The sequence below is a fragment of the Schistocerca cancellata genome, chromosome 2 (genome assembly GCF_023864275.1).
Source record: "Schistocerca cancellata isolate TAMUIC-IGC-003103 chromosome 2, iqSchCanc2.1, whole genome shotgun sequence".
Taxonomy (NCBI): domain Eukaryota; kingdom Metazoa; phylum Arthropoda; class Insecta; order Orthoptera; family Acrididae; genus Schistocerca; species Schistocerca cancellata.
In genome coordinates, this window is record NC_064627.1 from 1,100,100,603 (window position 1) to 1,100,118,459 (window position 17,857).

The following is a 17,857-nucleotide window of genomic DNA, read 5'->3' on the forward strand; positions in this document are numbered from 1 at the left end:
TGTGGTACTTGCAAAACGAAGGGACATGCAGCAGTTCCACACACGACGAGGCTCACTGGAGTACAATACGACATAGGCAGGAAAATACTGTTCCCGCCCGGGATCGAACCGGGGACCTTCTGCGTGTGAAGCAGACGTGATAACCGCTACACTACGGAAACGACGGACACGCTCAGTCCATCCTTGTGCACTCGAATACGCCTCAGCCTTTCTCTCGTCCGCGCATGCACACACCATAGTTCTTTTGACAGCCTGAAACCCATCGCAGCCGAGGGCTCAAGAAGTCTTCGGGGTGCTCGAGAGGGTGTCTGCCGTAGCACCCCTAACGAGATAGCGGCGTTTCGCGCAGTCGTTATTGCAAGTCACATCAGCAAAAACAATCACCTCCTTAGCAGCAGGCAGTGCGCGCCCAGCGGCAGCTCTACATGAGGGTACCAATAGCCCAGGAAGGCCGCCGACCGCGGGAATTCGCGCCGCCTCCATCCCGCGAGCCTACACGAGACTTCCAGAGCACCCTGGAAGACATCGAGGGACTGGAGTAACTGGCATTCGCCGTGTCACAGGGCTCGTTGGTCTAGGGGTATGATTCCTGCTTAGGGTGCAGGAGGTCCCGGGTTCAAATCCCGGACGAGCCCTAGCGTTTTGTGCAAACTGATCGCACGTCAGTGGCTGAGTCAGCGCAAAAAGCTCGCCGCCAATATCAAATGAATTTCTTATTTGATGTGAGCAATTGACACTCTGATCCGACGCGTGAAGGCGGTTACGAAGGTTTCGGGTACAGATGGTAGCAGATGCATGTTAGTAAGTCTCGCTTAAAGTGATGAAAAAGTGTTTCCGCCCGGGATCGAACCGGGGACCTTCTGCGTGTTAGGCAGACGTGATAACCGCTACACCACGGAAACTGCTTATGTGCACCTTACTTCACAGACAACTTGTAGTGATGTTGCCATCGTAACTAAAAAATTCAATAAATGTGGTACTTGCAAAACGAAGGGACATGCAGCAGTTCCACACACGACGAGGCTCACTGGAGTACAATACGACATAGGCAGGAAAATACTGTTCCCGCCCGGGATCGAACCGGGGACCTTCTGCGTGTGAAGCAGACGTGATAACCGCTACACTACGGAAACGACGGACACGCTCAGTCCATCCTTGTGCACTCGAATACGCCTCAGCCTTTCTCTCGTCCGCGCATGCACACACCATAGTTCTTTTGACAGCCTGAAACCCATCGCAGCCGAGGGCTCAAGAAGTCTTCGGGGTGCTCGAGAGGGTGTCTGCCGTAGCACCCCTAACGAGATAGCGGCGTTTCGCGCAGTCGTTATTGCAAGTCACATCAGCAAAAACAATCACCTCCTTAGCAGCAGGCAGTGCGCGCCCAGCGGCAGCTCTACATGAGGGTACCAATAGCCCAGGAAGGCCGCCGACCGCGGGAATTCGCGCCGCCTCCATCCCGCGAGCCTACACGAGACTTCCAGAGCACCCTGGAAGACATCGAGGGACTGGAGTAACTGGCATTCGCCGTGTCACAGGGCTCGTTGGTCTAGGGGTATGATTCCTGCTTAGGGTGCAGGAGGTCCCGGGTTCAAATCCCGGACGAGCCCTAGCGTTTTGTGCAAACTGATCGCACGTCAGTGGCTGAGTCAGCGCAAAAAGCTCGCCGCCAATATCAAATGAATTTCTTATTTGATGTGAGCAATTGACACTCTGATCCGACGCGTGAAGGCGGTTACGAAGGTTTCGGGTACAGATGGTAGCAGATGCATGTTAGTAAGTCTCGCTTAAAGTGATGAAAAAGTGTTTCCGCCCGGGATCGAACCGGGGACCTTCTGCGTGTTAGGCAGACGTGATAACCGCTACACCACGGAAACTGCTTATGTGCACCTTACTTCACAGACAACTTGTAGTGATGTTGCCATCGTAACTAAAAAATTCAATAAATGTGGTACTTGCAAAACGAAGGGACATGCAGCAGTTCCACACACGACGAGGCTCACTGGAGTACAATACGACATAGGCAGGAAAATACTGTTCCCGCCCGGGATCGAACCGGGGACCTTCTGCGTGTGAAGCAGACGTGATAACCGCTACACTACGGAAACGACGGACACGCTCAGTCCATCCTTGTGCACTCGAATACGCCTCAGCCTTTCTCTCGTCCGCGCATGCACACACCATAGTTCTTTTGACAGCCTGAAACCCATCGCAGCCGAGGGCTCAAGAAGTCTTCGGGGTGCTCGAGAGGGTGTCTGCCGTAGCACCCCTAACGAGATAGCGGCGTTTCGCGCAGTCGTTATTGCAAGTCACATCAGCAAAAACAATCACCTCCTTAGCAGCAGGCAGTGCGCGCCCAGCGGCAGCTCTACATGAGGGTACCAATAGCCCAGGAAGGCCGCCGACCGCGGGAATTCGCGCCGCCTCCATCCCGCGAGCCTACACGAGACTTCCAGAGCACCCTGGAAGACATCGAGGGACTGGAGTAACTGGCATTCGCCGTGTCACAGGGCTCGTTGGTCTAGGGGTATGATTCCTGCTTAGGGTGCAGGAGGTCCCGGGTTCAAATCCCGGACGAGCCCTAGCGTTTTGTGCAAACTGATCGCACGTCAGTGGCTGAGTCAGCGCAAAAAGCTCGCCGCCAATATCAAATGAATTTCTTATTTGATGTGAGCAATTGACACTCTGATCCGACGCGTGAAGGCGGTTACGAAGGTTTCGGGTACAGATGGTAGCAGATGCATGTTAGTAAGTCTCGCTTAAAGTGATGAAAAAGTGTTTCCGCCCGGGATCGAACCGGGGACCTTCTGCGTGTTAGGCAGACGTGATAACCGCTACACCACGGAAACTGCTTATGTGCACCTTACTTCACAGACAACTTGTAGTGATGTTGCCATCGTAACTAAAAAATTCAATAAATGTGGTACTTGCAAAACGAAGGGACATGCAGCAGTTCCACACACGACGAGGCTCACTGGAGTACAATACGACATAGGCAGGAAAATACTGTTCCCGCCCGGGATCGAACCGGGGACCTTCTGCGTGTGAAGCAGACGTGATAACCGCTACACTACGGAAACGACGGACACGCTCACTCCATCCTTGTGCACTCGAATACGCCTCAGCCTTTCTCTCGTCCGCGCATGCACACACCATAGTTCTTTTGACAGCCTGAAACCCATCGCAGCCGAGGGCTCAAGAAGTCTTCGGGGTGCTCGAGAGGGTGTCTGCCGTAGCACCCCTAACGAGATAGCGGCGTTTCGCGCAGTCGTTATTGCAAGTCACATCAGCAAAAACAATCACCTCCTTAGCAGCAGGCAGTGCGCGCCCAGCGGCAGCTCTACATGAGGGTACCAATAGCCCAGGAAGGCCGCCGACCGCGGGAATTCGCGCCGCCTCCATCCCGCGAGCCTACACGAGACTTCCAGAGCACCCTGGAAGACATCGAGGGACTGGAGTAACTGGCATTCGCCGTGTCACAGGGCTCGTTGGTCTAGGGGTATGATTCCTGCTTAGGGTGCAGGAGGTCCCGGGTTCAAATCCCGGACGAGCCCTAGCGTTTTGTGCAAACTGATCGCACGTCAGTGGCTGAGTCAGCGCAAAAAGCTCGCCGCCAATATCAAATGAATTTCTTATTTGATGTGAGCAATTGACACTCTGATCCGACGCGTGAAGGCGGTTACGAAGGTTTCGGGTACAGATGGTAGCAGATGCATGTTAGTAAGTCTCGCTTAAAGTGATGAAAAAGTGTTTCCGCCCGGGATCGAACCGGGGACCTTCTGCGTGTTAGGCAGACGTGATAACCGCTACACCACGGAAACTGCTTATGTGCACCTTACTTCACAGACAACTTGTAGTGATGTTGCCATCGTAACTAAAAAATTCAATAAATGTGGTACTTGCAAAACGAAGGGACATGCAGCAGTTCCACACACGACGAGGCTCACTGGAGTACAATACGACATAGGCAGGAAAATACTGTTCCCGCCCGGGATCGAACCGGGGACCTTCTGCGTGTGAAGCAGACGTGATAACCGCTACACTACGGAAACGACGGACACGCTCAGTCCATCCTTGTGCACTCGAATACGCCTCAGCCTTTCTCTCGTCCGCGCATGCACACACCATAGTTCTTTTGACAGCCTGAAACCCATCGCAGCCGAGGGCTCAAGAAGTCTTCGGGGTGCTCGAGAGGGTGTCTGCCGTAGCACCCCTAACGAGATAGCGGCGTTTCGCGCAGTCGTTATTGCAAGTCACATCAGCAAAAACAATCACCTCCTTAGCAGCAGGCAGTGCGCGCCCAGCGGCAGCTCTACATGAGGGTACCAATAGCCCAGGAAGGCCGCCGACCGCGGGAATTCGCGCCGCCTCCATCCCGCGAGCCTACACGAGACTTCCAGAGCACCCTGGAAGACATCGAGGGACTGGAGTAACTGGCATTCGCCGTGTCACAGGGCTCGTTGGTCTAGGGGTATGATTCCTGCTTAGGGTGCAGGAGGTCCCGGGTTCAAATCCCGGACGAGCCCTAGCGTTTTGTGCAAACTGATCGCACGTCAGTGGCTGAGTCAGCGCAAAAAGCTCGCCGCCAATATCAAATGAATTTCTTATTTGATGTGAGCAATTGACACTCTGATCCGACGCGTGAAGGCGGTTACGAAGGTTTCGGGTACAGATGGTAGCAGATGCATGTTAGTAAGTCTCGCTTAAAGTGATGAAAAAGTGTTTCCGCCCGGGATCGAACCGGGGACCTTCTGCGTGTTAGGCAGACGTGATAACCGCTACACCACGGAAACTGCTTATGTGCACCTTACTTCACAGACAACTTGTAGTGATGTTGCCATCGTAACTAAAAAATTCAATAAATGTGGTACTTGCAAAACGAAGGGACATGCAGCAGTTCCACACACGACGAGGCTCACTGGAGTACAATACGACATAGGCAGGAAAATACTGTTCCCGCCCGGGATCGAACCGGGGACCTTCTGCGTGTGAAGCAGACGTGATAACCGCTACACTACGGAAACGACGGACACGCTCAGTCCATCCTTGTGCACTCGAATACGCCTCAGCCTTTCTCTCGTCCGCGCATGCACACACCATAGTTCTTTTGACAGCCTGAAACCCATCGCAGCCGAGGGCTCAAGAAGTCTTCGGGGTGCTCGAGAGGGTGTCTGCCGTAGCACCCCTAACGAGATAGCGGCGTTTCGCGCAGTCGTTATTGCAAGTCACATCAGCAAAAACAATCACCTCCTTAGCAGCAGGCAGTGCGCGCCCAGCGGCAGCTCTACATGAGGGTACCAATAGCCCAGGAAGGCCGCCGACCGCGGGAATTCGCGCCGCCTCCATCCCGCGAGCCTACACGAGACTTCCAGAGCACCCTGGAAGACATCGAGGGACTGGAGTAACTGGCATTCGCCGTGTCACAGGGCTCGTTGGTCTAGGGGTATGATTCCTGCTTAGGGTGCAGGAGGTCCCGGGTTCAAATCCCGGACGAGCCCTAGCGTTTTGTGCAAACTGATCGCACGTCAGTGGCTGAGTCAGCGCAAAAAGCTCGCCGCCAATATCAAATGAATTTCTTATTTGATGTGAGCAATTGACACTCTGATCCGACGCGTGAAGGCGGTTACGAAGGTTTCGGGTACAGATGGTAGCAGATGCATGTTAGTAAGTCTCGCTTAAAGTGATGAAAAAGTGTTTCCGCCCGGGATCGAACCGGGGACCTTCTGCGTGTTAGGCAGACGTGATAACCGCTACACCACGGAAACTGCTTATGTGCACCTTACTTCACAGACAACTTGTAGTGATGTTGCCATCGTAACTAAAAAATTCAATAAATGTGGTACTTGCAAAACGAAGGGACATGCAGCAGTTCCACACACGACGAGGCTCACTGGAGTACAATACGACATAGGCAGGAAAATACTGTTCCCGCCCGGGATCGAACCGGGGACCTTCTGCGTGAGAAGCAGACGTGATAACCGCTACACTACGGAAACGACGGACACGCTCAGTCCATCCTTGTGCACTCGAATACGCCTCAGCCTTTCTCTCGTCCGCGCATGCACACACCATAGTTCTTTTGACAGCCTGAAACCCATCGCAGCCGAGGGCTCAAGAAGTCTTCGGGGTGCTCGAGAGGGTGTCTGCCGTAGCACCCCTAACGAGATAGCGGCGTTTCGCGCAGTCGTTATTGCAAGTCACATCAGCAAAAACAATCACCTCCTTAGCAGCAGGCAGTGCGCGCCCAGCGGCAGCTCTACATGAGGGTACCAATAGCCCAGGAAGGCCGCCGACCGCGGGAATTCGCGCCGCCTCCATCCCGCGAGCCTACACGAGACTTCCAGAGCACCCTGGAAGACATCGAGGGACTGGAGTAACTGGCATTCGCCGTGTCACAGGGCTCGTTGGTCTAGGGGTATGATTCCTGCTTAGGGTGCAGGAGGTCCCGGGTTCAAATCCCGGACGAGCCCTAGCGTTTTGTGCAAACTGATCGCACGTCAGTGGCTGAGTCAGCGCAAAAAGCTCGCCGCCAATATCAAATGAATTTCTTATTTGATGTGAGCAATTGACACTCTGATCCGACGCGTGAAGGCGGTTACGAAGGTTTCGGGTACAGATGGTAGCAGATGCATGTTAGTAAGTCTCGCTTAAAGTGATGAAAAAGTGTTTCCGCCCGGGATCGAACCGGGGACCTTCTGCGTGTTAGGCAGACGTGATAACCGCTACACCACGGAAACTGCTTGTGTGCACCTTACTTCACAGACAACTTGTAGTGATGTTGCCATCGTAACTAAAAAATTCAATAAATGTGGTACTTGCAAAACGAAGGGACATGCAGCAGTTCCACACACGACGAGGCTCACTGGAGTACAATACGACATAGGCAGGAAAATACTGTTCCCGCCCGGGATCGAACCGGGGACCTTCTGCGTGTGAAGCAGACGTGATAACCGCTACACTACGGAAACGACGGACACGCTCAGTCCATCCTTGTGCACTCGAATACGCCTCAGCCTTTCTCTCGTCCGCGCATGCACACACCATAGTTCTTTTGACAGCCTGAAACCCATCGCAGCCGAGGGCTCAAGAAGTCTTCGGGGTGCTCGAGAGGGTGTCTGCCGTAGCACCCCTAACGAGATAGCGGCGTTTCGCGCAGTCGTTATTGCAAGTCACATCAGCAAAAACAATCACCTCCTTAGCAGCAGGCAGTGCGCGCCCAGCGGCAGCTCTACATGAGGGTACCAATAGCCCAGGAAGGCCGCCGACCGCGGGAATTCGCGCCGCCTCCATCCCGCGAGCCTACACGAGACTTCCAGAGCACCCTGGAAGACATCGAGGGACTGGAGTAACTGGCATTCGCCGTGTCACAGGGCTCGTTGGTCTAGGGGTATGATTCCTGCTTAGGGTGCAGGAGGTCCCGGGTTCAAATCCCGGACGAGCCCTAGCGTTTTGTGCAAACTGATCGCACGTCAGTGGCTGAGTCAGCGCAAAAAGCTCGCCGCCAATATCAAATGAATTTCTTATTTGATGTGAGCAATTGACACTCTGATCCGACGCGTGAAGGCGGTTACGAAGGTTTCGGGTACAGATGGTAGCAGATGCATGTTAGTAAGTCTCGCTTAAAGTGATGAAAAAGTGTTTCCGCCCGGGATCGAACCGGGGACCTTCTGCGTGTTAGGCAGACGTGATAACCGCTACACCACGGAAACTGCTTATGTGCACCTTACTTCACAGACAACTTGTAGTGATGTTGCCATCGTAACTAAAAAATTCAATAAATGTGGTACTTGCAAAACGAAGGGACATGCAGCAGTTCCACACACGACGAGGCTCACTGGAGTACAATACGACATAGGCAGGAAAATACTGTTCCCGCCCGGGATCGAACCGGGGACCTTCTGCGTGTGAAGCAGACGTGATAACCGCTACACTACGGAAACGACGGACACGCTCAGTCCATCCTTGTGCACTCGAATACGCCTCAGCCTTTCTCTCGTCCGCGCATGCACACACCATAGTTCTTTTGACAGCCTGAAACCCATCGCAGCCGAGGGCTCAAGAAGTCTTCGGGGTGCTCGAGAGGGTGTCTGCCGTAGCACCCCTAACGAGATAGCGGCGTTTCGCGCAGTCGTTATTGCAAGTCACATCAGCAAAAACAATCACCTCCTTAGCAGCAGGCAGTGCGCGCCCAGCGGCAGCTCTACATGAGGGTACCAATAGCCCAGGAAGGCCGCCGACCGCGGGAATTCGCGCCGCCTCCATCCCGCGAGCCTACACGAGACTTCCAGAGCACCCTGGAAGACATCGAGGGACTGGAGTAACTGGCATTCGCCGTGTCACAGGGCTCGTTGGTCTAGGGGTATGATTCCTGCTTAGGGTGCAGGAGGTCCCGGGTTCAAATCCCGGACGAGCCCTAGCGTTTTGTGCAAACTGATCGCACGTCAGTGGCTGAGTCAGCGCAAAAAGCTCGCCGCCAATATCAAATGAATTTCTTATTTGATGTGAGCAATTGACACTCTGATCCGACGCGTGAAGGCGGTTACGAAGGTTTCGGGTACAGATGGTAGCAGATGCATGTTAGTAAGTCTCGCTTAAAGTGATGAAAAAGTGTTTCCGCCCGGGATCGAACCGGGACCTTCTGCGTGTTAGGCAGACGTGATAACCGCTACACCACGGAAACTGCTTATGTGCACCTTACTTCACAGACAACTTGTAGTGATGTTGCCATCGTAACTAAAAAATTCAATAAATGTGGTACTTGCAAAACGAAGGGACATGCAGCAGTTCCACACACGACGAGGCTCACTGGAGTACAATACGACATAGGCAGGAAAATACTGTTCCCGCCCGGGATCGAACCGGGGACCTTCTGCGTGAGAAGCAGACGTGATAACCGCTACACTACGGAAACGACGGACACGCTCAGTCCATCCTTGTGCACTCGAATACGCCTCAGCCTTTCTCTCGTCCGCGCATGCACACACCATAGTTCTTTTGACAGCCTGAAACCCATCGCAGCCGAGGGCTCAAGAAGTCTTCGGGGTGCTCGAGAGGGTGTCTGCCGTAGCACCCCTAACGAGATAGCGGCGTTTCGCGCAGTCGTTATTGCAAGTCACATCAGCAAAAACAATCACCTCCTTAGCAGCAGGCAGTGCGCGCCCAGCGGCAGCTCTACATGAGGGTACCAATAGCCCAGGAAGGCCGCCGACCGCGGGAATTCGCGCCGCCTCCATCCCGCGAGCCTACACGAGACTTCCAGAGCACCCTGGAAGACATCGAGGGACTGGAGTAACTGGCATTCGCCGTGTCACAGGGCTCGTTGGTCTAGGGGTATGATTCCTGCTTAGGGTGCAGGAGGTCCCGGGTTCAAATCCCGGACGAGCCCTAGCGTTTTGTGCAAACTGATCGCACGTCAGTGGCTGAGTCAGCGCAAAAAGCTCGCCGCCAATATCAAATGAATTTCTTATTTGATGTGAGCAATTGACACTCTGATCCGACGCGTGAAGGCGGTTACGAAGGTTTCGGGTACAGATGGTAGCAGATGCATGTTAGTAAGTCTCGCTTAAAGTGATGAAAAAGTGTTTCCGCCCGGGATCGAACCGGGGACCTTCTGCGTGTTAGGCAGACGTGATAACCGCTACACCACGGAAACTGCTTATGTGCACCTTACTTCACAGACAACTTGTAGTGATGTTGCCATCGTAACTAAAAAATTCAATAAATGTGGTACTTGCAAAACGAAGGGACATGCAGCAGTTCCACACACGACGAGGCTCACTGGAGTACAATACGACATAGGCAGGAAAATACTGTTCCCGCCCGGGATCGAACCGGGGACCTTCTGCGTGTGAAGCAGACGTGATAACCGCTACACTACGGAAACGACGGACACGCTCAGTCCATCCTTGTGCACTCGAATACGCCTCAGCCTTTCTCTCGTCCGCGCATGCACACACCATAGTTCTTTTGACAGCCTGAAACCCATCGCAGCCGAGGGCTCAAGAAGTCTTCGGGGTGCTCGAGAGGGTGTCTGCCGTAGCACCCCTAACGAGATAGCGGCGTTTCGCGCAGTCGTTATTGCAAGTCACATCAGCAAAAACAATCACCTCCTTAGCAGCAGGCAGTGCGCGCCCAGCGGCAGCTCTACATGAGGGTACCAATAGCCCAGGAAGGCCGCCGACCGCGGGAATTCGCGCCGCCTCCATCCCGCGAGCCTACACGAGACTTCCAGAGCACCCTGGAAGACATCGAGGGACTGGAGTAACTGGCATTCGCCGTGTCACAGGGCTCGTTGGTCTAGGGGTATGATTCCTGCTTAGGGTGCAGGAGGTCCCGGGTTCAAATCCCGGACGAGCCCTAGCGTTTTGTGCAAACTGATCGCACGTCAGTGGCTGAGTCAGCGCAAAAAGCTCGCCGCCAATATCAAATGAATTTCTTATTTGATGTGAGCAATTGACACTCTGATCCGACGCGTGAAGGCGGTTACGAAGGTTTCGGGTACAGATGGTAGCAGATGCATGTTAGTAAGTCTCGCTTAAAGTGATGAAAAAGTGTTTCCGCCCGGGATCGAACCGGGGACCTTCTGCGTGTTAGGCAGACGTGATAACCGCTACACCACGGAAACTGCTTATGTGCACCTTACTTCACAGACAACTTGTAGTGATGTTGCCATCGTAACTAAAAAATTCAATAAATGTGGTACTTGCAAAACGAAGGGACATGCAGCAGTTCCACACACGACGAGGCTCACTGGAGTACAATACGACATAGGCAGGAAAATACTGTTCCCGCCCGGGATCGAACCGGGGACCTTCTGCGTGTGAAGCAGACGTGATAACCGCTACACTACGGAAACGACGGACACGCTCAGTCCATCCTTGTGCACTCGAATACGCCTCAGCCTTTCTCTCGTCCGCGCATGCACACACCATAGTTCTTTTGACAGCCTGAAACCCATCGCAGCCGAGGGCTCAAGAAGTCTTCGGGGTGCTCGAGAGGGTGTCTGCCGTAGCACCCCTAACGAGATAGCGGCGTTTCGCGCAGTCGTTATTGCAAGTCACATCAGCAAAAACAATCACCTCCTTAGCAGCAGGCAGTGCGCGCCCAGCGGCAGCTCTACATGAGGGTACCAATAGCCCAGGAAGGCCGCCGACCGCGGGAATTCGCGCCGCCTCCATCCCGCGAGCCTACACGAGACTTCCAGAGCACCCTGGAAGACATCGAGGGACTGGAGTAACTGGCATTCGCCGTGTCACAGGGCTCGTTGGTCTAGGGGTATGATTCCTGCTTAGGGTGCAGGAGGTCCCGGGTTCAAATCCCGGACGAGCCCTAGCGTTTTGTGCAAACTGATCGCACGTCAGTGGCTGAGTCAGCGCAAAAAGCTCGCCGCCAATATCAAATGAATTTCTTATTTGATGTGAGCAATTGACACTCTGATCCGACGCGTGAAGGCGGTTACGAAGGTTTCGGGTACAGATGGTAGCAGATGCATGTTAGTAAGTCTCGCTTAAAGTGATGAAAAAGTGTTTCCGCCCGGGATCGAACCGGGGACCTTCTGCGTGTTAGGCAGACGTGATAACCGCTACACCACGGAAACTGCTTATGTGCACCTTACTTCACAGACAACTTGTAGTGATGTTGCCATCGTAACTAAAAAATTCAATAAATGTGGTACTTGCAAAACGAAGGGACATGCAGCAGTTCCACACACGACGAGGCTCACTGGAGTACAATACGACATAGGCAGGAAAATACTGTTCCCGCCCGGGATCGAACCGGGGACCTTCTGCGTGTGAAGCAGACGTGATAACCGCTACACTACGGAAACGACGGACACGCTCAGTCCATCCTTGTGCACTCGAATACGCCTCAGCCTTTCTCTCGTCCGCGCATGCACACACCATAGTTCTTTTGACAGCCTGAAACCCATCGCAGCCGAGGGCTCAAGAAGTCTTCGGGGTGCTCGAGAGGGTGTCTGCCGTAGCACCCCTAACGAGATAGCGGCGTTTCGCGCAGTCGTTATTGCAAGTCACATCAGCAAAAACAATCACCTCCTTAGCAGCAGGCAGTGCGCGCCCAGCGGCAGCTCTACATGAGGGTACCAATAGCCCAGGAAGGCCGCCGAGCGCGGGAATTCGCGCCGCCTCCATCCCGCCAGCCTACACGAGACTTCCAGAGCACCCTGGAAGACATCGAGGGACTGGAGTAACTGGCATTCGCCGTGCCACAGGGCTCGTTGGTCTAGGGGTATGATTCCTGCTTAGGGTGTAGGAGGTCCCGGGTTCAAATCCCGGACGAGCCCTAGCGTTTTGTGCAAACTGATCGCACGTCAGTGGCTGAGTCAGCGCAAAAAGCTCGCCGCCAATATCAAATGAATTTCTTATTTGATGTGAGCAATTGACACTCTGATCCGACGCGTGAAGGCGGTTACGAAGGTTTCGGGTACAGATGGTAGCAGATGCATGTTAGTAAGTCTCGCTTAAAGTGATGAAAAAGTGTTTCCGCCCGGGATCGAACCGGGGACCTTCTGCGTGTTAGGCAGACGTGATAACCGCTACACCACGGAAACTGCTTATGTGCACCTTACTTCACAGACAACTTGTAGTGATGTTGCCATCGTAACTAAAAAATTCAATAAATGTGGTACTTGCAAAACGAAGGGACATGCAGCAGATCCACACACGACGAGGCTCACTGGAGTACAATACGACATAGGCAGGAAAATACTGTTCCCGCCCGGGATCGAACCGGGGACCTTCTGCGTGTGAAGCAGACGTGATAACCGCTACACTACGGAAACGACGGACGCGCTCAGTCCATCCTTGTGCACTCGAATACGCCTCAGCCTTTCTCTCGTCCGCGCATGCACACACCATAGTTCTTTTGACAGCCTGAAACCCATCGCAGCCGAGGGCTCAAGAAGTCTTCGGGGTGCTCGAGAGGGTGTCTGCCGTAGCACCCCTAACGAGATAGCGGCGTTTCGCGCAGTCGTTATTGCAAGTCACATCAGCAAAAACAATCACCTCCTTAGCAGCAGGCAGTGCGCGCCCAGCGGCAGCTCTACATGAGGGTACCAATAGCCCAGGAAGTCCGCCGAGCGCGGGAATTCGCGGCGCCTCCATCCCGCCAGCCTACACGAGACTTCCAGAGCACCCTGGAAGACATCGAGGGACTGGAGTAACTGGCATTCGCCGTGCCACAGGGCTCGTTGGTCTAGGGGTATGATTCCTGCTTAGGGTGCAGGAGGTCCCGGGTTCAAATCCCGGACGAGCCCTAGCGTTTTGTGCAAACTGATCGCACGTCAGTGGCTGAGTCAGCGCAAAAAGCTCGCCGCCAATATCAAATGAATTTCTTATTTGATGTGAGCAATTGACACTCTGATCCGACGCGTGAAGGCGGTTACGAAGGTTTCGGGTACAGATGGTAGCAGATGCATGTTAGTAAGTCTCGCTTAAAGTGATGAAAAAGTGTTTCCGCCCGGGATCGAACCGGGGACCTTCTGCGTGTTAGGCAGACGTGATAACCGCTACACCACGGAAACTGCTTATGTGCACCTTACTTCACAGACAACTTGTAGTGATGTTGCCATCGTAACTAAAAAATTCAATAAATGTGGTACTTGCAAAACGAAGGGACATGCAGCAGATCCACACACGACGAGGCTCACTGGAGTACAATACGACATAGGCAGGAAAATACTGTTCCCGCCCGGGATCGAACCGGGGACCTTCTGCGTGTGAAGCAGACGTGATAACCGCTACACTACGGAAACGACGGACGCGCTCAGTCCATCCTTGTGCACTCGAATACGCCTCAGCCTTTCTCTCGTCCGCGCATGCACACACCATAGTTCTTTTGACAGCCTGAAACCCATCGCAGCCGAGGGCTCAAGAAGTCTTCGGGGTGCTCGAGAGGGTGTCTGCCGTAGCACCCCTAACGAGATAGCGGCGTTTCGCGCAGTCGTTATTGCAAGTCACATCAGCAAAAACAATCACCTCCTTAGCAGCAGGCAGTGCGCGCCCAGCGGCAGCTCTACATGAGGGTACCAATAGCCCAGGAAGGCCGCCGAGCGCGGGAATTCGCGCCGCCTCCATCCCGCCAGCCTACACGAGACTTCCAGAGCACCCTGGAAGACATCGAGGGACTGGAGTAACTGGCATTCGCCGTGCCACAGGGCTCGTTGGTCTAGGGGTATGATTCCTGCTTAGGGTGCAGGAGGTCCCGGGTTCAAATCCCGGACGAGCCCTAGCGTTTTGTGCAAACTGATCGCACGTCAGTGGCTGAGTCAGCGCAAAAAGCTCGCCGCCAATATCAAATGAATTTCTTATTTGATGTGAGCAATTGACACTCTGATCCGACGCGTGAAGGCGGTTACGAAGGTTTCGGGTACAGATGGTAGCAGATGCATGTTAGTAAGTCTCGCTTAAAGTGATGAAAAAGTGTTTCCGCCCGGGATCGAACCGGGGACCTTCTGCGTGTTAGGCAGACGTGATAACCGCTACACCACGGAAACTGCTTATGTGCACCTTACTTCACAGACAACTTGTAGTGATGTTGCCATCGTAACTAAAAAATTCAATAAATGTGGTACTTGCAAAACGAAGGGACATGCAGCAGTTCCACACACGACGAGGCTCACTGGAGTACAATACGACATAGGCAGGAAAATACTGTTCCCGCCCGGGATCGAACCGGGGACCTTCTGCGTGTGAAGCAGACGTGATAACCGCTACACTACGGAAACGACGGACACGCTCAGTCCATCCTTGTGCACTCGAATACGCCTCAGCCTTTCTCTCGTCCGCGCATGCACACACCATAGTTCTTTTGACAGCCTGAAACCCATCGCAGCCGAGGGCTCAAGAAGTCTTCGGGGTGCTCGAGAGGGTGTCTGCCGTAGCACCCCTAACGAGATAGCGGCGTTTCGCGCAGTCGTTATTGCAAGTCACATCAGCAAAAACAATCACCTCCTTAGCAGCAGGCAGTGCGCGCCCAGCGGCAGCTCTACATGAGGGTACCAATAGCCCAGGAAGGCCGCCGACCGCGGGAATTCGCGCCGCCTCCATCCCGCGAGCCTACACGAGACTTCCAGAGCACCCTGGAAGACATCGAGGGACTGGAGTAACTGGCATTCGCCGTGTCACAGGGCTCGTTGGTCTAGGGGTATGATTCCTGCTTAGGGTGCAGGAGGTCCCGGGTTCAAATCCCGGACGAGCCCTAGCGTTTTGTGCAAACTGATCGCACGTCAGTGGCTGAGTCAGCGCAAAAAGCTCGCCGCCAATATCAAATGAATTTCTTATTTGATGTGAGCAATTGACACTCTGATCCGACGCGTGAAGGCGGTTACGAAGGTTTCGGGTACAGATGGTAGCAGATGCATGTTAGTAAGTCTCGCTTAAAGTGATGAAAAAGTGTTTCCGCCCGGGATCGAACCGGGGACCTTCTGCGTGTTAGGCAGACGTGATAACCGCTACACCACGGAAACTGCTTATGTGCACCTTACTTCACAGACAACTTGTAGTGATGTTGCCATCGTAACTAAAAAATTCAATAAATGTGGTACTTGCAAAACGAAGGGACATGCAGCAGTTCCACACACGACGAGGCTCACTGGAGTACAATACGACATAGGCAGGAAAATACTGTTCCCGCCCGGGATCGAACCGGGGACCTTCTGCGTGTGAAGCAGACGTGATAACCGCTACACTACGGAAACGACGGACACGCTCAGTCCATCCTTGTGCACTCGAATACGCCTCAGCCTTTCTCTCGTCCGCGCATGCACACACCATAGTTCTTTTGACAGCCTGAAACCCATCGCAGCCGAGGGCTCAAGAAGTCTTCGGGGTGCTCGAGAGGGTGTCTGCCGTAGCACCCCTAACGAGATAGCGGCGTTTCGCGCAGTCGTTATTGCAAGTCACATCAGCAAAAACAATCACCTCCTTAGCAGCAGGCAGTGCGCGCCCAGCGGCAGCTCTACATGAGGGTACCAATAGCCCAGGAAGGCCGCCGACCGCGGGAATTCGCGCCGCCTCCATCCCGCGAGCCTACACGAGACTTCCAGAGCACCCTGGAAGACATCGAGGGACTGGAGTAACTGGCATTCGCCGTGTCACAGGGCTCGTTGGTCTAGGGGTATGATTCCTGCTTAGGGTGCAGGAGGTCCCGGGTTCAAATCCCGGACGAGCCCTAGCGTTTTGTGCAAACTGATCGCACGTCAGTGGCTGAGTCAGCGCAAAAAGCTCGCCGCCAATATCAAATGAATTTCTTATTTGATGTGAGCAATTGACACTCTGATCCGACGCGTGAAGGCGGTTACGAAGGTTTCGGGTACAGATGGTAGCAGATGCATGTTAGTAAGTCTCGCTTAAAGTGATGAAAAAGTGTTTCCGCCCGGGATCGAACCGGGGACCTTCTGCGTGTTAGGCAGACGTGATAACCGCTACACCACGGAAACTGCTTATGTGCACCTTACTTCACAGACAACTTGTAGTGATGTTGCCATCGTAACTAAAAAATTCAATAAATGTGGTACTTGCAAAACGAAGGGACATGCAGCAGTTCCACACACGACGAGGCTCACTGGAGTACAATACGACATAGGCAGGAAAATACTGTTCCCGCCCGGGATCGAACCGGGGACCTTCTGCGTGTGAAGCAGACGTGATAACCGCTACACTACGGAAACGACGGACACGCTCAGTCCATCCTTGTGCACTCGAATACGCCTCAGCCTTTCTCTCGTCCGCGCATGCACACACCATAGTTCTTTTGACAGCCTGAAACCCATCGCAGCCGAGGGCTCAAGAAGTCTTCGGGGTGCTCGAGAGGGTGTCTGCCGTAGCACCCCTAACGAGATAGCGGCGTTTCGCGCAGTCGTTATTGCAAGTCACATCAGCAAAAACAATCACCTCCTTAGCAGCAGGCAGTGCGCGCCCAGCGGCAGCTCTACATGAGGGTACCAATAGCCCAGGAAGGCCGCCGACCGCGGGAATTCGCGCCGCCTCCATCCCGCGAGCCTACACGAGACTTCCAGAGCACCCTGGAAGACATCGAGGGACTGGAGTAACTGGCATTCGCCGTGTCACAGGGCTCGTTGGTCTAGGGGTATGATTCCTGCTTAGGGTGCAGGAGGTCCCGGGTTCAAATCCCGGACGAGCCCTAGCGTTTTGTGCAAACTGATCGCACGTCAGTGGCTGAGTCAGCGCAAAAAGCTCGCCGCCAATATCAAATGAATTTCTTATTTGATGTGAGCAATTGACACTCTGATCCGACGCGTGAAGGCGGTTACGAAGGTTTCGGGTACAGATGGTAGCAGATGCATGTTAGTAAGTCTCGCTTAAAGTGATGAAAAAGTGTTTCCGCCCGGGATCGAACCGGGGAGCTTCTGCGTGTTAGGCAGACGTGATAACCGCTACACCACGGAAACTGCTTATGTGCACCTTACTTCACAGACAACTTGTAGTGATGTTGCCATCGTAACTAAAAAATTCAATAAATGTGGTACTTGCAAAACGAAGGGACATGCAGCAGTTCCACACACGACGAGGCTCACTGGAGTACAATACGACATAGGCAGGAAAATACTGTTCCCGCCCGGGATCGAACCGGGGACCTTCTGCGTGTGAAGCAGACGTGATAACCGCTACACTACGGAAACGACGGACACGCTCAGTCCATCCTTGTGCACTCGAATACGCCTCAGCCTTTCTCTCGTCCGCGCATGCACACACCATAGTTCTTTTGACAGCCTGAAACCCATCGCAGCCGAGGGCTCAAGAAGTCTTCGGGGTGCTCGAGAGGGTGTCTGCCGTAGCACCCCTAACGAGATAGCGGCGTTTCGCGCAGTCGTTATTGCAAG

General features: G+C 53.8%; 55 non-coding genes across 55 annotated transcripts; 18 read left to right on the plus strand and 37 right to left on the minus strand.

Moving 5' to 3' along the window:
* Positions 1-88: 88 nt before the first annotated feature.
* Positions 89-161, minus strand: Trnav-cac (transfer RNA valine (anticodon CAC)). The gene has a single exon. It is a non-coding gene; the product is annotated as a tRNA-Val (tRNA).
* Positions 162-563: 402 nt separating this feature from the next.
* On the plus strand, positions 564-635 carry Trnap-agg (transfer RNA proline (anticodon AGG)). Its single transcript has one exon. It is a non-coding gene; the product is annotated as a tRNA-Pro (tRNA).
* A 194-nt stretch (positions 636-829) lies between these two features.
* Positions 830-902, minus strand: Trnav-aac (transfer RNA valine (anticodon AAC)). Its single transcript has one exon. It is a non-coding gene; the product is annotated as a tRNA-Val (tRNA).
* A 158-nt stretch (positions 903-1,060) lies between these two features.
* Positions 1,061-1,133, minus strand: Trnav-cac (transfer RNA valine (anticodon CAC)). The gene has a single exon. It is a non-coding gene; the product is annotated as a tRNA-Val (tRNA).
* A 402-nt stretch (positions 1,134-1,535) lies between these two features.
* Trnap-agg (transfer RNA proline (anticodon AGG)) lies at positions 1,536-1,607 on the plus strand. Its single transcript has one exon. It is a non-coding gene; the product is annotated as a tRNA-Pro (tRNA).
* Positions 1,608-1,801: 194 nt separating this feature from the next.
* On the minus strand, positions 1,802-1,874 carry Trnav-aac (transfer RNA valine (anticodon AAC)). Its single transcript has one exon. It is a non-coding gene; the product is annotated as a tRNA-Val (tRNA).
* Positions 1,875-2,032: 158 nt separating this feature from the next.
* Trnav-cac (transfer RNA valine (anticodon CAC)) lies at positions 2,033-2,105 on the minus strand. Its single transcript has one exon. It is a non-coding gene; the product is annotated as a tRNA-Val (tRNA).
* Positions 2,106-2,507: 402 nt separating this feature from the next.
* On the plus strand, positions 2,508-2,579 carry Trnap-agg (transfer RNA proline (anticodon AGG)). Its single transcript has one exon. It is a non-coding gene; the product is annotated as a tRNA-Pro (tRNA).
* A 194-nt stretch (positions 2,580-2,773) lies between these two features.
* On the minus strand, positions 2,774-2,846 carry Trnav-aac (transfer RNA valine (anticodon AAC)). Its single transcript has one exon. It is a non-coding gene; the product is annotated as a tRNA-Val (tRNA).
* Positions 2,847-3,004: 158 nt separating this feature from the next.
* Positions 3,005-3,077, minus strand: Trnav-cac (transfer RNA valine (anticodon CAC)). Its single transcript has one exon. It is a non-coding gene; the product is annotated as a tRNA-Val (tRNA).
* A 402-nt stretch (positions 3,078-3,479) lies between these two features.
* On the plus strand, positions 3,480-3,551 carry Trnap-agg (transfer RNA proline (anticodon AGG)). Its single transcript has one exon. It is a non-coding gene; the product is annotated as a tRNA-Pro (tRNA).
* A 194-nt stretch (positions 3,552-3,745) lies between these two features.
* On the minus strand, positions 3,746-3,818 carry Trnav-aac (transfer RNA valine (anticodon AAC)). Its single transcript has one exon. It is a non-coding gene; the product is annotated as a tRNA-Val (tRNA).
* A 158-nt stretch (positions 3,819-3,976) lies between these two features.
* Trnav-cac (transfer RNA valine (anticodon CAC)) lies at positions 3,977-4,049 on the minus strand. Its single transcript has one exon. It is a non-coding gene; the product is annotated as a tRNA-Val (tRNA).
* A 402-nt stretch (positions 4,050-4,451) lies between these two features.
* On the plus strand, positions 4,452-4,523 carry Trnap-agg (transfer RNA proline (anticodon AGG)). Its single transcript has one exon. It is a non-coding gene; the product is annotated as a tRNA-Pro (tRNA).
* Positions 4,524-4,717: 194 nt separating this feature from the next.
* Positions 4,718-4,790, minus strand: Trnav-aac (transfer RNA valine (anticodon AAC)). The gene has a single exon. It is a non-coding gene; the product is annotated as a tRNA-Val (tRNA).
* Positions 4,791-4,948: 158 nt separating this feature from the next.
* Trnav-cac (transfer RNA valine (anticodon CAC)) lies at positions 4,949-5,021 on the minus strand. The gene has a single exon. It is a non-coding gene; the product is annotated as a tRNA-Val (tRNA).
* A 402-nt stretch (positions 5,022-5,423) lies between these two features.
* Positions 5,424-5,495, plus strand: Trnap-agg (transfer RNA proline (anticodon AGG)). Its single transcript has one exon. It is a non-coding gene; the product is annotated as a tRNA-Pro (tRNA).
* Positions 5,496-5,689: 194 nt separating this feature from the next.
* Positions 5,690-5,762, minus strand: Trnav-aac (transfer RNA valine (anticodon AAC)). The gene has a single exon. It is a non-coding gene; the product is annotated as a tRNA-Val (tRNA).
* Positions 5,763-5,920: 158 nt separating this feature from the next.
* Trnae-cuc (transfer RNA glutamic acid (anticodon CUC)) lies at positions 5,921-5,993 on the minus strand. The gene has a single exon. It is a non-coding gene; the product is annotated as a tRNA-Glu (tRNA).
* A 402-nt stretch (positions 5,994-6,395) lies between these two features.
* On the plus strand, positions 6,396-6,467 carry Trnap-agg (transfer RNA proline (anticodon AGG)). Its single transcript has one exon. It is a non-coding gene; the product is annotated as a tRNA-Pro (tRNA).
* Positions 6,468-6,661: 194 nt separating this feature from the next.
* On the minus strand, positions 6,662-6,734 carry Trnav-aac (transfer RNA valine (anticodon AAC)). Its single transcript has one exon. It is a non-coding gene; the product is annotated as a tRNA-Val (tRNA).
* A 158-nt stretch (positions 6,735-6,892) lies between these two features.
* Positions 6,893-6,965, minus strand: Trnav-cac (transfer RNA valine (anticodon CAC)). The gene has a single exon. It is a non-coding gene; the product is annotated as a tRNA-Val (tRNA).
* A 402-nt stretch (positions 6,966-7,367) lies between these two features.
* Trnap-agg (transfer RNA proline (anticodon AGG)) lies at positions 7,368-7,439 on the plus strand. Its single transcript has one exon. It is a non-coding gene; the product is annotated as a tRNA-Pro (tRNA).
* Positions 7,440-7,633: 194 nt separating this feature from the next.
* On the minus strand, positions 7,634-7,706 carry Trnav-aac (transfer RNA valine (anticodon AAC)). The gene has a single exon. It is a non-coding gene; the product is annotated as a tRNA-Val (tRNA).
* Positions 7,707-7,864: 158 nt separating this feature from the next.
* On the minus strand, positions 7,865-7,937 carry Trnav-cac (transfer RNA valine (anticodon CAC)). The gene has a single exon. It is a non-coding gene; the product is annotated as a tRNA-Val (tRNA).
* Positions 7,938-8,339: 402 nt separating this feature from the next.
* Positions 8,340-8,411, plus strand: Trnap-agg (transfer RNA proline (anticodon AGG)). Its single transcript has one exon. It is a non-coding gene; the product is annotated as a tRNA-Pro (tRNA).
* Positions 8,412-8,605: 194 nt separating this feature from the next.
* Positions 8,606-8,677, minus strand: Trnav-aac (transfer RNA valine (anticodon AAC)). The gene has a single exon. It is a non-coding gene; the product is annotated as a tRNA-Val (tRNA).
* Positions 8,678-8,835: 158 nt separating this feature from the next.
* On the minus strand, positions 8,836-8,908 carry Trnae-cuc (transfer RNA glutamic acid (anticodon CUC)). The gene has a single exon. It is a non-coding gene; the product is annotated as a tRNA-Glu (tRNA).
* Positions 8,909-9,310: 402 nt separating this feature from the next.
* Trnap-agg (transfer RNA proline (anticodon AGG)) lies at positions 9,311-9,382 on the plus strand. The gene has a single exon. It is a non-coding gene; the product is annotated as a tRNA-Pro (tRNA).
* Positions 9,383-9,576: 194 nt separating this feature from the next.
* Trnav-aac (transfer RNA valine (anticodon AAC)) lies at positions 9,577-9,649 on the minus strand. The gene has a single exon. It is a non-coding gene; the product is annotated as a tRNA-Val (tRNA).
* Positions 9,650-9,807: 158 nt separating this feature from the next.
* On the minus strand, positions 9,808-9,880 carry Trnav-cac (transfer RNA valine (anticodon CAC)). The gene has a single exon. It is a non-coding gene; the product is annotated as a tRNA-Val (tRNA).
* A 402-nt stretch (positions 9,881-10,282) lies between these two features.
* Trnap-agg (transfer RNA proline (anticodon AGG)) lies at positions 10,283-10,354 on the plus strand. The gene has a single exon. It is a non-coding gene; the product is annotated as a tRNA-Pro (tRNA).
* Positions 10,355-10,548: 194 nt separating this feature from the next.
* Trnav-aac (transfer RNA valine (anticodon AAC)) lies at positions 10,549-10,621 on the minus strand. Its single transcript has one exon. It is a non-coding gene; the product is annotated as a tRNA-Val (tRNA).
* A 158-nt stretch (positions 10,622-10,779) lies between these two features.
* Trnav-cac (transfer RNA valine (anticodon CAC)) lies at positions 10,780-10,852 on the minus strand. The gene has a single exon. It is a non-coding gene; the product is annotated as a tRNA-Val (tRNA).
* A 402-nt stretch (positions 10,853-11,254) lies between these two features.
* Positions 11,255-11,326, plus strand: Trnap-agg (transfer RNA proline (anticodon AGG)). The gene has a single exon. It is a non-coding gene; the product is annotated as a tRNA-Pro (tRNA).
* Positions 11,327-11,520: 194 nt separating this feature from the next.
* Trnav-aac (transfer RNA valine (anticodon AAC)) lies at positions 11,521-11,593 on the minus strand. Its single transcript has one exon. It is a non-coding gene; the product is annotated as a tRNA-Val (tRNA).
* A 158-nt stretch (positions 11,594-11,751) lies between these two features.
* On the minus strand, positions 11,752-11,824 carry Trnav-cac (transfer RNA valine (anticodon CAC)). Its single transcript has one exon. It is a non-coding gene; the product is annotated as a tRNA-Val (tRNA).
* A 402-nt stretch (positions 11,825-12,226) lies between these two features.
* On the plus strand, positions 12,227-12,298 carry Trnap-agg (transfer RNA proline (anticodon AGG)). The gene has a single exon. It is a non-coding gene; the product is annotated as a tRNA-Pro (tRNA).
* Positions 12,299-12,492: 194 nt separating this feature from the next.
* On the minus strand, positions 12,493-12,565 carry Trnav-aac (transfer RNA valine (anticodon AAC)). Its single transcript has one exon. It is a non-coding gene; the product is annotated as a tRNA-Val (tRNA).
* Positions 12,566-12,723: 158 nt separating this feature from the next.
* Trnav-cac (transfer RNA valine (anticodon CAC)) lies at positions 12,724-12,796 on the minus strand. The gene has a single exon. It is a non-coding gene; the product is annotated as a tRNA-Val (tRNA).
* A 402-nt stretch (positions 12,797-13,198) lies between these two features.
* On the plus strand, positions 13,199-13,270 carry Trnap-agg (transfer RNA proline (anticodon AGG)). Its single transcript has one exon. It is a non-coding gene; the product is annotated as a tRNA-Pro (tRNA).
* A 194-nt stretch (positions 13,271-13,464) lies between these two features.
* On the minus strand, positions 13,465-13,537 carry Trnav-aac (transfer RNA valine (anticodon AAC)). The gene has a single exon. It is a non-coding gene; the product is annotated as a tRNA-Val (tRNA).
* Positions 13,538-13,695: 158 nt separating this feature from the next.
* On the minus strand, positions 13,696-13,768 carry Trnav-cac (transfer RNA valine (anticodon CAC)). Its single transcript has one exon. It is a non-coding gene; the product is annotated as a tRNA-Val (tRNA).
* Positions 13,769-14,170: 402 nt separating this feature from the next.
* Trnap-agg (transfer RNA proline (anticodon AGG)) lies at positions 14,171-14,242 on the plus strand. The gene has a single exon. It is a non-coding gene; the product is annotated as a tRNA-Pro (tRNA).
* A 194-nt stretch (positions 14,243-14,436) lies between these two features.
* Trnav-aac (transfer RNA valine (anticodon AAC)) lies at positions 14,437-14,509 on the minus strand. The gene has a single exon. It is a non-coding gene; the product is annotated as a tRNA-Val (tRNA).
* Positions 14,510-14,667: 158 nt separating this feature from the next.
* Trnav-cac (transfer RNA valine (anticodon CAC)) lies at positions 14,668-14,740 on the minus strand. The gene has a single exon. It is a non-coding gene; the product is annotated as a tRNA-Val (tRNA).
* A 402-nt stretch (positions 14,741-15,142) lies between these two features.
* On the plus strand, positions 15,143-15,214 carry Trnap-agg (transfer RNA proline (anticodon AGG)). Its single transcript has one exon. It is a non-coding gene; the product is annotated as a tRNA-Pro (tRNA).
* A 194-nt stretch (positions 15,215-15,408) lies between these two features.
* Positions 15,409-15,481, minus strand: Trnav-aac (transfer RNA valine (anticodon AAC)). The gene has a single exon. It is a non-coding gene; the product is annotated as a tRNA-Val (tRNA).
* Positions 15,482-15,639: 158 nt separating this feature from the next.
* On the minus strand, positions 15,640-15,712 carry Trnav-cac (transfer RNA valine (anticodon CAC)). Its single transcript has one exon. It is a non-coding gene; the product is annotated as a tRNA-Val (tRNA).
* A 402-nt stretch (positions 15,713-16,114) lies between these two features.
* On the plus strand, positions 16,115-16,186 carry Trnap-agg (transfer RNA proline (anticodon AGG)). Its single transcript has one exon. It is a non-coding gene; the product is annotated as a tRNA-Pro (tRNA).
* Positions 16,187-16,380: 194 nt separating this feature from the next.
* Positions 16,381-16,453, minus strand: Trnav-aac (transfer RNA valine (anticodon AAC)). The gene has a single exon. It is a non-coding gene; the product is annotated as a tRNA-Val (tRNA).
* Positions 16,454-16,611: 158 nt separating this feature from the next.
* Positions 16,612-16,684, minus strand: Trnav-cac (transfer RNA valine (anticodon CAC)). The gene has a single exon. It is a non-coding gene; the product is annotated as a tRNA-Val (tRNA).
* A 402-nt stretch (positions 16,685-17,086) lies between these two features.
* On the plus strand, positions 17,087-17,158 carry Trnap-agg (transfer RNA proline (anticodon AGG)). Its single transcript has one exon. It is a non-coding gene; the product is annotated as a tRNA-Pro (tRNA).
* A 194-nt stretch (positions 17,159-17,352) lies between these two features.
* On the minus strand, positions 17,353-17,425 carry Trnav-aac (transfer RNA valine (anticodon AAC)). Its single transcript has one exon. It is a non-coding gene; the product is annotated as a tRNA-Val (tRNA).
* A 158-nt stretch (positions 17,426-17,583) lies between these two features.
* On the minus strand, positions 17,584-17,656 carry Trnav-cac (transfer RNA valine (anticodon CAC)). The gene has a single exon. It is a non-coding gene; the product is annotated as a tRNA-Val (tRNA).
* Between the last annotated feature and the right edge of the window lie 201 nt (positions 17,657-17,857).